The following is a 15,785-nucleotide window of genomic DNA, read 5'->3' as shown; positions in this document are numbered from 1 at the left end:
GTAGATTGAATTTCTTTCATGATACTAAAATGTGGCCTTGTTAAAAAATGGTGCCATCATCATAAATCCATATAACCCATTTCGAACATTTTGTATTGGAATTGACAAGTACGATTTTCAACACCCCGAAATACAACGGCTCTGTACAACATTGCGTGGTTTGACTGTTGACGTTGGTTTTTGAATCACACAAGCTCTTCTCATTACCCAAAATGGTGTCAGTCGTCCAACTCTTGGCGATTTAGACTCTACCTCTAACGTGGGTTATTGACGTCGTACCTGTTTTGATATTTCCAACTATATCAGCGTCCTGTCCCCACGTACGATGACTCCATACAGTCATCGTAGTGTCTAACCCTGACGTCGTTTGGTCCTGCCTGGTACTGTACCAAGACTCAGGTTGTAGTCACTCACGTAAAGCATGAGCGACGTGCTGGCCATTACTTAAGCTGGAGGACAGCTGATTGATGGAACAAATAGAAGCGTGTCTGTTGTCAGACCACGGGAACGCACGGTCTGAAAATTGCGAGCAAACGCTTCCTGTGCAACAATTTTTCACACAGCAATACCTGTCGTAAAGTATTAACAACCAAGCTGCTTGTGATCCAGACCATTGTGATCATCTGAGCATAAAACGACCCCAATAGGAGTGGAGTATGGACAAACATATTGATTATTTGGCCGCCAACCCTATCCCCTGACCATGTATTGATCTGAGCAAGGGTTCTTGTAGTGCTTATTGAATTCAGCTTTGTTACTCATAAAGAGATCATGTGCTCCATTGCTTGTTTCGCGTGTTGCGCGATACCGGAAGTTACGTAGAACATGAGGACCTTGAGCTTGATGTCCTGACTGGACCTGCTGCGTGGTACCTTACATTTACAGAGACTTGGTGACAACCCAAGTTACTTGGACCTGTAGGACCCAAAAGACACAGTTAGCCATCAAGACCAAAACTAAAGGCACTCCGTTAGCCCGCTGACTCCTCCCAAAACACAGGATGTCACGCGGGCGTGTTAGTTGCTGTGAATCTTTCTCACCAGTTGGGGGTGAATATTTATTTATTTATTATCTATACATCTTACCCAATTACTGTGCAAATATTATAGACTTTGATAAATCAAACTATGGTTATGCCTGTAGTGTATACAAACCCTTTATATTTTTCAACATACTTTAGATATACAATTGCTTCTCATGCACTCGTCCTCACTACTCCCCACTCTCTTTTTTTTTCTCTGCACTCTCTTTCCATTTCATATTTGATTTTGTGTACACTGGATAGGGTTTCTTAACATCTCATGCACACGGTATTGTACATAAGACACTTCACAAGGCCAGCATTCTATTCTATTAGCTTAACACATGATTAGTGTTCCACTTAATCTTGACTTGCCATATGGCAACCACAGACAATATAGTAACGTGTAGTTTTTATCCACCCCCAAGTCTAGTCTACATGATCAAAGGAATTAAAGGGTTTTTTGCTCTTGGCCACAGATATCACCCTTCCAACGATTGTTTATCATATCGGCTATAATACTTTTCGTATCATGTTGACAAACCAAACCAAGCGAAAACAAATGGTGCTTGTTCTCACCCCAAAACAGTAATAAATGGCCGTCTGGTCACAAGGCTTTACTAGGCAACCCTTGACGCTATGGCTAAATGTTGCTGACTTAGGAAACAAACTTATACATACACTGGAATTAGATTTGGATCTTATAAACCCGTTGTGACACTGTATTGATATTGCATATTGCATTCGCACTTTTTACCTTACCTTGACCTGCTTGTGACCTTACTCAGATCTGTCCACCACAGACTTATCATTAACCCCAAAATAACTTGAAATAACGTTGGCTTCCCTTATTAGGCGTGGTGTCATTTTATCCTTAAATCATGGTATTTTTTAAATCAATGTGACGACATCCTGAATGTAACTGCCAATCTCGTGGTCTTATCCTTTACTTTTTTCAAATCGTTCATATCAAATTACCATCTAAATATATAAAGCTTTACAAAGAAATTGAATGCATGTCGCCCACGCACTCCTTTTATACTAATTTGGTATATCATTGATCAGGAAATATCTATAGTAATGGTGTCCAACCTATCCCAAACCCAGGGCTAGTAATGTAAAAAGCGTTCGAAATAGTAGAATAGTTATAGTATTGTGTTAAGATTTTTAATGTTTGAAAGATACGCAGCAATCGTTGATTCCTAGCAGTAGATGTCTGCATCCTATGCTTTATAAATTGTGAAATTCTTGTATAATAATCTTGCCTAAGAGTGTTGTGTGGCTAAGGTCGTTGCTTTGCTTCCTGTCCTATGATGCCTCCATATTACTCTTATCCTACATATTTCTCTGTGACTGTATCAGCAAGATGGCTCGCTAATACACGCAGCACCCTCATGCAGTTCAACCTAAGTTAGACCTGGCACATTCTATCCCTGGGAGAACACAGGGGGACCCCACTGCTTTCTTTCCCTATGAGCCGTTTCTCTTCTAACCTTTTATCTCCCATCCAGCGCCGAAACATCATCAGGTGGTCGCCTGTGTATTAATTTATTGCTACGCTACTGTTAACACATTTACCTAAGTCCCCAGTGCTACGTGCTGTTCTAATTGCTGCCTTTTGTTCTGCTGTCACCAGACCTCGCCGCCTTGTAAAATGGGGCTAATAATTGCCAGGACGACCATTATACGTGGCAACGTGGAAAGATACCAGCACACATACCCACACACACACTCATATGCACGACACCCTCAAACAAACCCCATTCTATTGACATAAGCCAGGTGATATGAATGTAGCTCAAGTTGTCCACGCCATACACACCACGCTCTATAATTCTTTGGCCATATGCCTGTACACACACACACACACACACACACCCACACACCCCACACACACACACCCACACCACACACACAGTAAATTATTGTTCTAATTGTGTATGTGTTGAAAGGCTTTTAAGACAACAGGGACAGGGGACATGCCTGCAGCACATTACCCTCTCCTCCGCTATCCTCTGTTGACATGACATGTCACGTGATTCTGAAGCACCCCAGCTGGTCCAGTGTCCATCTTCAGAAAATGTCGACATTGTGTATCAAGCTGCGTCTGCGTCGTTGTACAGTGCTACATGTAACTTTAACGGTAGTTTGTGTTGATTTTAGCGGCCTCTTTGGAACAAAATTGTTATGATTTTTTACTACAACCTGCGTCCTAAGGGTCCTTTTCTTTACGTAAACTGTCCTGCCCCTGTATACTGGTTAATCATTTCCGGGAGGGGGATGTATAGTGCAATGAAATTATGCTCAGAGAGAATAATGTTCTTTTACATATTGAAATACGTTCCGATGCTCGTCGCTTTCCATTGTTTGCCTACGGTAACTTGCCACTTGATTATCGTGCGCTAAACCTGGTTTTCACTGTCCATAGGCCAAAGCAATTAGGAGTCCTGGTCGCAGCACCAACGAATATAACCCTTATGATTATATAGTGCATTTATATGAACCAGACACAACTTAATCAAATGTCCACCAGTACCTCGCATATATCAGCTGTACTCAGTTCTCCAGTTGTTTTAATTATGACAGACTAAGCAATGTGACAATGGCTCTCCATGTTGGGCAACCTCTAGCTCCCCAGTCACCCCAAATTGCCACCGGATGGACGGCTGCAGGTCCTGCCGCAGTGCGCGCCGCCGCGTACACACCCCTCATGTGTCCATATTTGTTGCGATCGCTGAGACCTCGTAACAGCTGAATTCCCGAGAACCCCGAGATCTCGCAAATTCCACGTGGAAGAACCACCAACCAACAACAGTTGTTTCCATCCAGACGAGTAGAGGGGGAACACTCGTTTCTGTTCAAAGTGTAGTTTAGGGAGATATGATCCCGCCGTACATGGCTGTTTTAGTTGAAAATGACCCAATGTTTGTTTTGTTTTCGGTGCTCGACTTCCTGTCCCACATCTGTTGTGTGCTGCTGCTGCCGGAAGGGCTGGGATCGGTCCGAGCTGGGTGCCAGCCTCTCTTAGTCCATTGGAAATACACCTTGACTTTATGGAACCCATTAGGCTGACCTTCACGGCCTGGTTTCGAATCCGACCTGCTGCCCTTGCTGCGTGTTCTCCCCCTCTCTCTCCCCCTTTTATGTTTATCCACTGTCAACATGTAACATACAACATTCATTCTCTGACGAAAGTGTCACCATCAGCCCACTGGTCCTGCTAACATGATAAGTCTTCAATCAAATAACCTCGTCACATCGCTCCAATAACCTGTATACAAGACTCACAGTACGATTCCAACCAATCAATCCTGTAGATCAGCTGAAAGCCAGCCTTTCCCCATCACGCCCTGGTCTATTGGCTCTTAACTGCAGCCGCCTGAATCTCGTGAGGTTAGATCATTAGTCACATCTACCGCAAACGCATGGCGCCCTCACGAGATTCGGGCAAAGCTGACGACCTTGGTAACTTAGCCACAACAGAGACTCTCTTAATGCCAAACACCCAGCATTATATTAATTATAAATACAAGGTATCCCTGTGCAATGCAATGTGGCACCCCGTGACTTGCTTTGGACATATTTACATTTGCAAAGAAATGAAAAAAGGATCACACTCAAATTCTGAGATCAGTTTCCTCACCACAGTATTGCTGGTGTAGGTTCCTTTCCGCGTTTTTAAAACTGTATTGTAATCTGACAAGCCACTGGAGACACACTTCAATGGTGTCCTCTGAGAGCTGTGGAGTTCTATAGTTATCCGCCAGTGATGCCAACTCATTACTAAACATCCTTTGTGGTTTGCTCACCATCATCGCTGGTCCACCGTTCTCACAGGGATCGAGAACACCCACACACACACTCACACACACACGTGTCTCTCCGTTATATCCAACATCTGTCTCCCTTAATAATACAACATTTGACAGAAATGGAGTTGAATCAATCATCAGTTAAGGGCTACATAGCAGTAACCTCATTCTATTCACCCCAACACACCACACACCACACACACACCACCACACAACACCACACCACCACACACATGACACACACACACACACACAGCATGGAACCGCAATCCATTAGTACCCTTAATGTTTACTCTGTCCCAGGCATTCCACAAATGAAGAGAATAACAGCAAAGCTTGGTGCTTTTTGGTTTCGTCACTCATTCAGCTACTGCATTGACAAGAAGGGTAAAAGAAGGACTGGAAAAACCACACAATGCACAGCACTGGAATTGTGGTAGCGTATATTGTTGCTCCACTCTGATTCTCTTCTATTCCACAGTATTTGGATCATAGGTCTTTCCATATTAGAGGAAGTAGCTATTATCCTGTTTGTTCCAATCCTGAACTAGTCAGTCAGCTGTTATCTGACTGTAGCTTCTTTCCCACCGCTCCGCTTGTAGCACAAAACCTCGGGAATTATGTCTCTCTAACATTATTGCTCAACCAGCCTCATTGCTGTACATCGCACTGAAGCTACCCCATGAGAGGCACTTTTTGAATCCCTGCTAAGGATTTAATGAGAGTCACAATTAACAGTGTACTGTTTTGAGATAGGAAACTTGAGAACATAGCAATGGTTTGTTCATATGAGTCTTGACGTACAGTTGAAAAAGAAAACATTAACATAACAGTGGAACTCGCCATCATCTACTTCGGATTATCACTCGCAGGACTTAACCGGACTCGAGCAAACAATCGGCCCTGATTGCGTCTAACGCTCTCACAGTTAGAGGCCATCCGTGATTTTTAATATATGAATAAGGGTAGCCACCATCGACCATTTAAAAGACACAATTGGAAACTGATGTCACATCCCCAAAGTGTGCAGAAGTTGCAAAAGCGGAACAATGCCAAACAAAACTAAAATGCCAAACAATACAGATACCGCCCCCCCCCCCCCCCCCCCTGCCCAGATTCATGAGCTAGCATTACCCTAGCATCCCTGTTAACGTCCCTGCCTGCTCGATACTAGATAGAGATAGATAATAGATATATAGATTAGATAATAGATAATAGATCGATAGATAGATAGATAGATAATAGCATATTTATTGATTTTTTTTGTGTTCCCTAAAATTGGGAAATTACATGTTTACAGCCCACCCAAATATAACATACATGCCATATACTGACAATAATAATAATATAAAATAATACTCTAGATACTATAAGCACAACTAAATATAGGAATCACTAAGAACAATATTTAAAATATATACAAGATGAAAACAAAATGTGCAACTGTTTAGGTTGCCAAAATTAAATGGACCAATCCGTTGCCGTTGCCCTTATTGCAATATTGTGGGTCTCAGAGTTCTCATCTACCCCCAGGTATGACGTGATTGAAGAGTTTTTTATGCCTTTGGATGAGTGATTGTCCTGTAGCGTGGTCCTTGCGCATTTAAACGGCGGAGCCTCTTAGATAAGCTGCGCCTCTGTTGGACCAATGTTGGTGGATAGTGTGGTCAGGGTATCCATGATAGATAACAGTTTGTTCACGACCTCCTCGCCACCACAGCTTCAAACGTACCTATTTGCGCCGATCATGAGCCGTCCTGATCAGTTTGTTCAGCTCTGTTTGGTTTCGCTAGGCTCCGTGCCGCTTCCCCCAGCAGATGCGAGAGACGAGCGCTGGCCCACAAACTGGTAGACAATATCTCCAACACTTCCTGCTGGCACACGTTGAAGGATCTCAGCTTCCTCAGGAATAGAGTCTGCCTCATCCCTTACTTGTACCCAGCAGTGCTGTGGCTCTAATGTTAGCCCACTTTCGGTTGTGAGTACAACTGTGCTAACAGATGAGTTACACTGACCGATGACGAACAGTGAAACAACTGAGATACGTGTTATTACTTCCCTTGTGCAATTCCGCATCGTTTCATTTCCATTGAAATCACGCGGTTTCTATCATGCGAGCGTTGAAACCATTTTTAGGTTGAACCGCTGCCGTCATGTATAACAAGCCCCGGTTCAATACAACTTCTTTCATCCTCCTGGGTGGTCAAAGTTTATTAAAATTTCTATTTCATTGTTGGGATTTTTTTCAATGAAGTCCCAAAATAACCGTAATGAGTTCGCTAGAAGCCTACTGTACAGAGAATTGGTTATATTCATACTTTATCTGTTCACACAACGAGGCCACCATGTGGAATTGCATCAGATGTGCATCAAAAGTGTCCAGAGACGCATCCAAAGCTTTCAAACCATCCAAAGAAATTGTCAAAAAAAGCATCAAAAGCCTAAAAAATAAATCAACATTGTAACATAAGTGACTCAAAAAACAAGTCCTACATATGGTCACGACAACAATACAAGGTTAAATTTGTTTTTTGTTTTTCAGTCCTTTTCCCTTTTGCTGTGTTGTTGACATCTTGTTGAAAGCTCCTGGGTTGCCACTGCTCCCCCCTTATCCCCCCACTCCCCTCATCCCTTGTTTTGCACACCAACCCGTCGTTGCTGCTTTGGCTGAAAGGAGTGTTTGGCCTTGTGCACAGCGTTTGTTTGTTTTTGTTATATTTATAATATGTTTGTCATGTATGTACAAAGTCCTGGGACTCTAATTTGACATCCCCCTGCATTTGTATGCAGTACGTTGATTAGCATTTGACGCGTATTACATTAGCGGAGATTTAAGATAACTACTGAACACTGAGCAGCATTTGCTACGTGTAAAGATATGGTGAGTAATGGCCTCCTGACAGAGAAGAAAGTCCCACTCTGTTCTGTTTGTGTTGTAAGTCCACTTCTCTTTTTCGTTGTTTGGTAGCGATCCATCCCTTGCGTGCATGTTGGTGCACGTGAGTGCACTTCGTTCCTTTGTGCTTCGGTATCCGACCCAGAGGCGTGGAAAACGCTGTTTATTCCCACAAAAGTGGGGGGCGTCGGTGTGGAGGGCAATCACCAGCCCACTTTTTTTTCAGTATTTTCACGCACAGTACCCCTTTACGTCGAAGCCACAATTTTAATGTGATAGTTTATTGAAGGAGGAGAGCTGGTACTGAATAGATTACCTGTGCACCTTTATGCCTTCCTCTCATGGGATGCTCAGCACCACTTGGAGACCACATGCCCTTTACCGGACAAGCTAACAGGGTCTGCTGAGTGTAAACGTGTCTTGCAGTATAAGTAAAGCAGAGGCGAACCCATCTGTATTGATAGCATCCACCTAACCTAACAATGTGACACTGAGTAGTAATGCTGTCCTTGAGCACTGAGACCCTCCTGCCACTAACAGATGTGGTAAAGAACGACATGGGGCCAACATGTCCAACCCTTCCCCTGGTGGAAAAATGTCTTCTGTCCAAGAAGGAAAATGGAACTAGAGGTGTTGGTTGTTTTCCAGACAATAAATCAGGTTTCCTATCTTCGTCAGAGGGTCAATGGGCCGTGTGACCATGACCAGTGTGCTCATGCGGATCGCACAACTCCTCGTTCTTGTTTCCATCCTCCCCAGAATACAATAAAACCGAGACAGTTTTTGGAATTGCCTTGCGGGTGGGTGTTTGAGAAAAAAGAAAGATGCCTTTCTTCTCCCACGTTTTTTGGCGCTTTTGTTTGATGCTTTTGATGTTTTTTTAAACATTTGTCGCTTTTTTCGCCACGCTATTCTTTCCAAAACTTACTGTATGTGTGTGTGTGGACATTTAAACCTATTTGTTTGCAGAACTATGGAATTATTTTATTAAGACTAGCGGATGGTTGAGTTATCACAGACCTGGTTTAGTCTGATGCTGTGTTTTGAAACGCCTTTATGTAAAAAAGATTTCACATGTTCAACAATTTAAAGAAAACACCCCAAATTCTAATTCAATTAGAGTTTTACCTGCGAGACCACCACAAGGACTCCATATTGTTTTTGGACAATTTGTGAAAGCAACCATATTTTTGATCTAAAACGTTGAAAACAGGTCAAATTCCCCGCTAGAAACACACAAAGGTGAAGCGGGCAAACTGAACCATCTGTCTGTCAGGTGTGTTCGATCACCTGTGTGCATTTGGTTTGTGTCTTTCCATAATGAAGGAATCTGGTTTGGCTTTGTATTGCTTAAGAACCATCTGGACTTTAATTTACTCTTGGTACCAGCACGGCTACAATACATCGGACACATTCCGGGTCATATTGCTGTGATGTAATAACCCATGTGCTGGAATCCTATCTAGTGTGCACATTGCGAAGGCCAAACGGGAAATGTGACAAGCTCACACACCGCAACAATTGGAAGCTGGTCCTATTGATTGTTCGCGGCCGGTGTCATTCACAGACGGACTGATAATAACGCCAGGACTAAACCACTTGTTTTTCCCCTGATTTGTAGTTTCTCTGTCTGTATCTTCCCCCTCTTTTATCCCTCCAATTTAAAATATGTAGAAGGCAAACACGAGCTTTCTGCCTCTCTTATATGATGGCTGCACGACATGAGAAAATACCAATGCATGACAGCGCTGTCGATCCTTACTGTGACGAATCACCCGCTATTCAAGCCGTTCTTCAAATCGCCAACTGCTTTCAGTCTCTGCTAAAAATGCCACCAATTTCAGTTTGATTTCTTATCAGTGAACAATTGAACATGGAATGATAGAAACGCCCCATTAAAAAAAGAATGACGTTATATTTTCAAAGTGCAGTGTGTCTACTGATATTTTCTTTCAACTCACAACAAAAGTATGTTGGTGTCGTGTGCGTGTGTCACGCCTTTGGCTATGTGTTATTGCACAAAGGGTATCGAACGACTATTAAAAAAATTAAATAGAGATTAATTTCGTGTTATTCAGCCTAGTCCTTTTTATGCACTTATTATAGTTGAAGCAAACACCAGCCACTCTAAAGCCTGTCAGCCCTACAATTCAGTCCTCAAGCACAGACTATGCACATTAACACAATTTTATCAATTTCCTGCTAATCCATGCGCTAGCCTACGTGTGGCAGAACGAGCAAGAGTCCGTTCATTGAGGCGACCATGCCATTTTTTCCTTATTTCTTCATCCACTTTTGCACCCAGAGCATGAAGGACAGCTTGCACTGACTTCACGTCTGCATTTTTTTTTTTTTTTTTTTTCACATCCATAAGCGTAAGAAAACAGTTAAAATCCTCCATGCCATTTATCTGCATTCCCACAAACACCAGATGTAACACATCACAAACCAGCGTTGTTTGCCGCCAACTAATGGCAGACATGAATTAACAAATGACCATACTTTTGCTTTAAAGAGAAGCGTAGTCCCGTATTCAATTGCCTCTACAGTACTGGGTGTCCTTGAGTATTACATGTAGTCCCCCCACTTTCAGTGTATTTAACCTCCCTTTACTCGTTTACCAGTGGAAATAAGTGGGTGAGTGCACAAACTGTCTCGGGTTAAGGTCCCTCCATGTGAGGAACCCTTTGATAACAGACCCTTAAAATAATGCCCAATGGGACTTCCGCTTCATCCTAATGCTTTAGTTAGGGACGAATGTGTACGCGTATCTGACAACATTTGCACAGCATGTGTTCCATGTCACCATGATGCCGCAAAGAGACGTTCACAAATCCAAATAATGTCCGCACTATACCCTGTAATGTCTGGAAGAAGAACTACCCTTGCAGCTTTGAAACCAAAGCCTTTTCCTTTCGCTTTGGCGGTATGCTCGTGGCAGTGTTTTTGATCCAAGCAGTTCTTTTCCCTCTCTCCCTCTGTAAATAACCCTGTTCGTGTGAGCTCACGCTCTCTCTCTCTCTCCTTCTCTCTCTCCCTACTCTCTCCCTCTCTCTCTCTGGAAAAGATGATGAATGAACCCTGCGTCTCCCTTGCCACCATTGCATAAGGAGGCCTCCCCCGCGCGACGCTTTGCTAGATAACCGTTTGAAGTGATCCCTTTTTATCTGATTGGACGGAGCCGTTGTCAATTAAAAAAGGCAGAAAAAACGCGCGCCGGTCCCCCACCTCATCGAGAGAGAGGAGAGAGAGAGAGAATAGCAAACACAGGTCAAAAACAGGAAAATCATGTCAATGGTCAGGTAAGTGGTAAGATTTAATTTATTTATTGAATCTATCACATTAGTGTATGGTCTGGATATACATAACTGTGTGTGTCGTATACATCTATTGTATACATATACTATTCCTTTAGATTTTTACCATCTTTTGTTATTTACTCAGCCATTCTGCTCTACCCATCTCTGTTTTCCTCACACTGTGTAGGCCTACCTGTCTGAGTGTGCTAGCATTATTGCGTTAAGTCCCGCCACCCTGTTAATTACGTAAAACCAGGAAGTGTTTTGTTGCTGTTGTTCAGTTTGGAGCTGATGCAATCGTGAAGTGTCACGTACGTAGCTGCACCCAAGTCTCCGTCTCCATCAGCGGTTTCTTCCTTGTTCAGAGTAATAAGCCAAACAACATATCGTACGCTCATCTCTGTCCCGTCGTCCAGCCGTTCCCCCCCCTTCGTGTCAGCTAATTTCCAGTAAGAGTGGATTGAGCTTGATGGCGCTGTGGAATAAAGAAAGTCATGACTTGATGTTTTCTGTCCAAGTACCCTCACCTTATTAATATTTAGAACAAATTTTTAAACTTTTCCGTCTTCGGAAGTGTATGTCATACGCTCTCTGTGGCTATTAAAAGTTGCGTATACATTGCAATCTCTACAACGTATAAAACCAGTGTTCTTGTCGTTAAGTTTTGTAGTCATGTTCTGGCTGATTTGCTAGAGGCCTTTTTCGGACCTGAATGGGGAACGAGTATTAAAACCGCTATCAGATATGTGACCAGGGTGTACCTTATCTCAGTGCTCAGTCCGGAACTTTGTTATTTGTTCTGCCAGACCCTGAGTGCCGAAACAGTCATCAAATAAATCATATGGAGCCAGTGGTGCAAGACTTTTTTTTTTCCGTATGTTACATTTGCACCCTACGTCCTCTATGGTCCGCCTCAAACGACCTGGAGGGTTTGTCTTATAGCCCGATTGGTGTGAAGCGGGTGGGAAAGCTCACCCGAACTCTGGTTGTGATCAAACACGGAACCATCTGGATTGCTGTGAACACTGCTTCTCGCTTTGCTTTTACGTTCACTTCAGGTGAGACACGCGATCCAATCCAAATACAGAAGTGGACCAAAAACAATGCATTTAAACGGGCCTGCATGTCAAATCTTCTACTTATGTATGATTTAAAGTCGCACTGTGAGTTGTGTGCGATTTCATCACTGTTTTCTCGGTTTTTCGTGCTCGCAAGGGATTCTCCCTCTAGAACCCCCCCCCCCCCAATAGCTCAGAATGGATATATGCAGCTCCTGGGGGGTTACTTGTGTCGACCACCCTGGCCTCGGTCAGTCTGCCGTTTCCCTCTTCTCGTTTCCGACAATGCTTCTTCCTTTTCTGCTCCTCCATGAACGCCAGTGTGTGAAAACTACTACCACTTCTGTTCTTATAGCGAGTTGGTTCCTGAATGGGGGCGCTACATTGGCGAGACCTGATATCACCGTGCTTTCTGACCTGAGTCCGCCAAATCTCCAGGGGTGAGTTTTTTCAGCCCCCGGCACAAGGGGGAGACACCGCATTAAACCCCCCCAAAAAATTCATAGAACCTTCATGTGACTCCCGACACTGTTCAGGTTACCGCTTGTGTTGTCTTCACCGTCAAATTGAAAATCGACCCTTTTGTTGAGGCTTTATAAATCATCGTTTTTCTTACTGTTTTTGTCCTTTTGAATGTTTTTTTGTTTCCAATTTGCAAACCCTTTTTTGACATTTAACCCTACTTATTGTTCTGGTGGGGGGTTTCCCTTGTTAGTTTCTTTCCTTCCTTCACCTTTTTGTGTTTTGGGTCCTTCTCCTTACGTTCTGTGTCCGCTAGTCTCCTACCTGGTCTTTGTCTCTGTTCCTGTCTTGTGGTCCCCAATGGTGTCTGTATGTTCTGTTTTTCCTGTTTTAAATTTTTAAGTCTGGTCTCGGTCTTGTCATAGTTTTACTTCTTGTCTGTCGATTGTCCTGCCCACGCCCTTTGGCTCTTGTCGGTCTTTGCCTCGTTCTGTTCCTGCCAGTGTTTTTGCTCTGGCCAGTGTTTTTTTTTTAAGTCCTGCTTCTCTAGGTATCTGTGCTTCGTTCATTTTTTCAGATGTGGTTTCTTTTCCCTTTGCTTTTTTGGTGTTTTTTTACTTTGGACTTGATTTTTGAGCATTTGTCATCCGGTTTGGTTCACCCGTTTTTTTGTGAATACTCCTCGCTATAACTCTACTCCTACCTGATTGCCATGTTCCCTGCGTTTGGGTCCGTACCTCCTTGAACTGTCCACTACATACTATAACTTTATTTTTACAGTTATTTTTATGGAATTTTATGGTCATAACCCTCATTTACAGAAAATGTACCTAAAACTCAGAAATGAGGAATACTGTAAGGAATGGATGTCGTGGATATTACCGACTGAACATTGATCCAACATAGTTATACCTCAAGCCTAGGTCACAACCACTTTTAAATGTTTTTTGAACTGCTATAAATAAATAGACGCGGCCCCAGAATTAAATGAGAGGAGAGATTTTGCACTTGCCAAAGAGTGTTGTTGGAATCATTATGTTATTTTGGCGGAGGTAACAATAACATTGATAGAGAAAAACGGACAATTTGACCTGAGGAAACCTGACAGGGTTAAGTGTAAATTAAGCTAAAAAAAACTGCAGTTTTCTTTTAAGGGATGTTAACTTTCCAGATCTAAAGCTGTTCCGAACATCATCTCTCTCCCGTTCCTTGCTGTTGTCAGCTGCTCAATATGTAGTCCTTCTTCTAAAATATAGAACCACTAAAGGCCGAACGCAGAAAACCCACATATGTTATTCAGATTTGGTGTCTTGGGTGGTTTTTTTTTCGGGTAGGGATTTAGATTTCATTGGGAACAGCTTCCTGTTTTATTGTCAACTGCACACATTGCCCTGCATCCCAACAAAGTGGAATACAACGGGCAAAGTGTTGCTTACCCAAGCTAATCTTCAAACTAGGGCACGTCTCGGGTTACTATTATTGAAAATATAAATGTGACATATGTTCGAAATAGACCGATTCTGTGCAGTTCAAATCTAGCTTCAACGAAATATCTCTAATAAAACCTTTTCATTGTATAGAGATTCAGGTTTTCATGGTGTTCAGTGTTAGCTTGTGGGAGCTCCAGCACCTTTATTCGAACATTGAAAAGGCCATTTGAGACCCAAAAGAAGATACACTCAGTTCCCTCAAAAAGTGACGTTTCCATCCTCTTATGCTTTTACCACCTAATTTGACTCAGGTAACTCACCACACACCTAGGTTTTGCATATTTGTTTGAGGAAAGTTCCGCTTTAAGTTAAAAGTAACGTAGTGGTATTCTGTCCACAATAAATATGCCACTGGATTAAATCTGAAGGCCCTTTCAAACAACTCTTAATGGTGCAGTTCATGAGGCCCCGCGCGGTCCGCCAGTCGTCACGTATGGTTAATCCGTAGTTTACAACATTTTTTGGCAAAGAAGCATTCAAAGACTGACTTGACTGATTAAAGGCCACCAACGACAAGCTCTAAACACTCCCCCACCAGCCGAGGTTGTAAAAACTGTGTGCTTCCCGGAATCCGATCCCTCCCCCCTCACCTGTGATTCCCGCTCTAATCCCAATTACAAGCACCCACACCCAGGTGAGCCGCTGACGTAAACAACCACCATTCACGAGCAGGCCTACCAGCACCTACACACAAATGGCCAACCAGTATATATCCAAATTGGCTTGACAGAGTAAATATGCACGAAACAAAATCCTTCCTTTCATCTTACACGTTCTGCAGCAGTCACAACAGAAACTGTGTCAGTGTGTGTCTGTTTACCTGTAGCGCAATTAGTGGAATACAATCTGCAAATAGAAATATTCTGATTAGCCAAGGTCAGCCAGGGTTAGGCTCGCATCGTGTTTTGGATGCATACATGCGAGCAAAGGTAAGCATCATCTTCTGCGGGGGAACGTAACACCCCCTTATTTGATTCCATGGTGTGGTCCTTCAATCCCGTTAAGCACGAGTCACATCTTCAAGAGACTAGACAACCAGATACAACACCAGTCGCAGTCCTGAATTTGTAACACAGAATATGCAGGGCCAAGTAATTCATTCTATTTATCTCTATCTATCTCTTTAAGGAATAGTTTGTATGGCGACCCCAGTCCGTCTTATCGTTAGGCAATATTTTGGTTTTCAAATGTTTCGTTGTTTTTTTTCTGTTAATACTGTGATCAGGGGTCTGCAACCTGGGTCCGCGGAGGTACTTCATGGGGGGTCGCGAAAGTTTGGTTGCCTTAGACTTTTTTTAATATCCCCCCCCGTGCATTTTTCCACTATTGAATATGTCTTTAAATACACATTAACATAATTCACACACTGTAGTAACAGATAAATGGAGGCAGAAGATGTCTTCTCGTCATCAATGCACACATGCACTATGGACCCGTTTTGATATCAACACAATTTTATACAATATCTATAATTTAGGGGTCCCCACTCCATCCCAGCAGTTTGGGGGTCTTGGCCTGGAAAACGTTTGAGCCGCCCTCGTAGTATTAATAGAATCCTTAAAAATAATTGGCCTTATATTTCCGAAATACATTTGCAGCACAGTGTTTCTTATCAGCTCAATCGTTACGGTTGTTACCCAGCACTCATTCTGTTATTCATCCACACACCACAACCACCACGGTCTTTTTATAAATCTCCACCGGCCAATCTCACACCACCCCAACCTATTAAGCAATCGCATCCAGA

General features: G+C 42.9%; 1 protein-coding gene across 2 annotated transcripts in view; it reads right to left on the bottom strand.

Annotated features, from left to right (window-relative positions):
* Positions 1 to 15,785, bottom strand: part of LOC116701441 (hippocalcin-like protein 4) — an 80,402-nt gene that overhangs the window by 21,994 nt on the left and 42,623 nt on the right. The window contains exon 1 of one of the 2 annotated variants that reach the window (XM_032535152.1): positions 10,587 to 10,641. The exons of the other annotated variant lie outside the window; for it this stretch is intronic. The gene's annotated coding sequence lies outside the window, so the exon portion shown is untranslated. Of the gene's footprint in view, positions 1 to 10,586; positions 10,642 to 15,785 lie in introns of those variants that run through there. 2 annotated transcript variants of the gene reach the window in all.

The sequence above is a fragment of the Etheostoma spectabile genome, chromosome 14, assembly GCF_008692095.1.
Source record: "Etheostoma spectabile isolate EspeVRDwgs_2016 chromosome 14, UIUC_Espe_1.0, whole genome shotgun sequence".
NCBI classification, from domain to species: Eukaryota; Metazoa; Chordata; class Actinopteri; order Perciformes; family Percidae; genus Etheostoma; species Etheostoma spectabile.
Note: the sequence above shows the minus strand (reverse complement) of the source record. Positions and strands in the feature narration are given on the sequence as shown.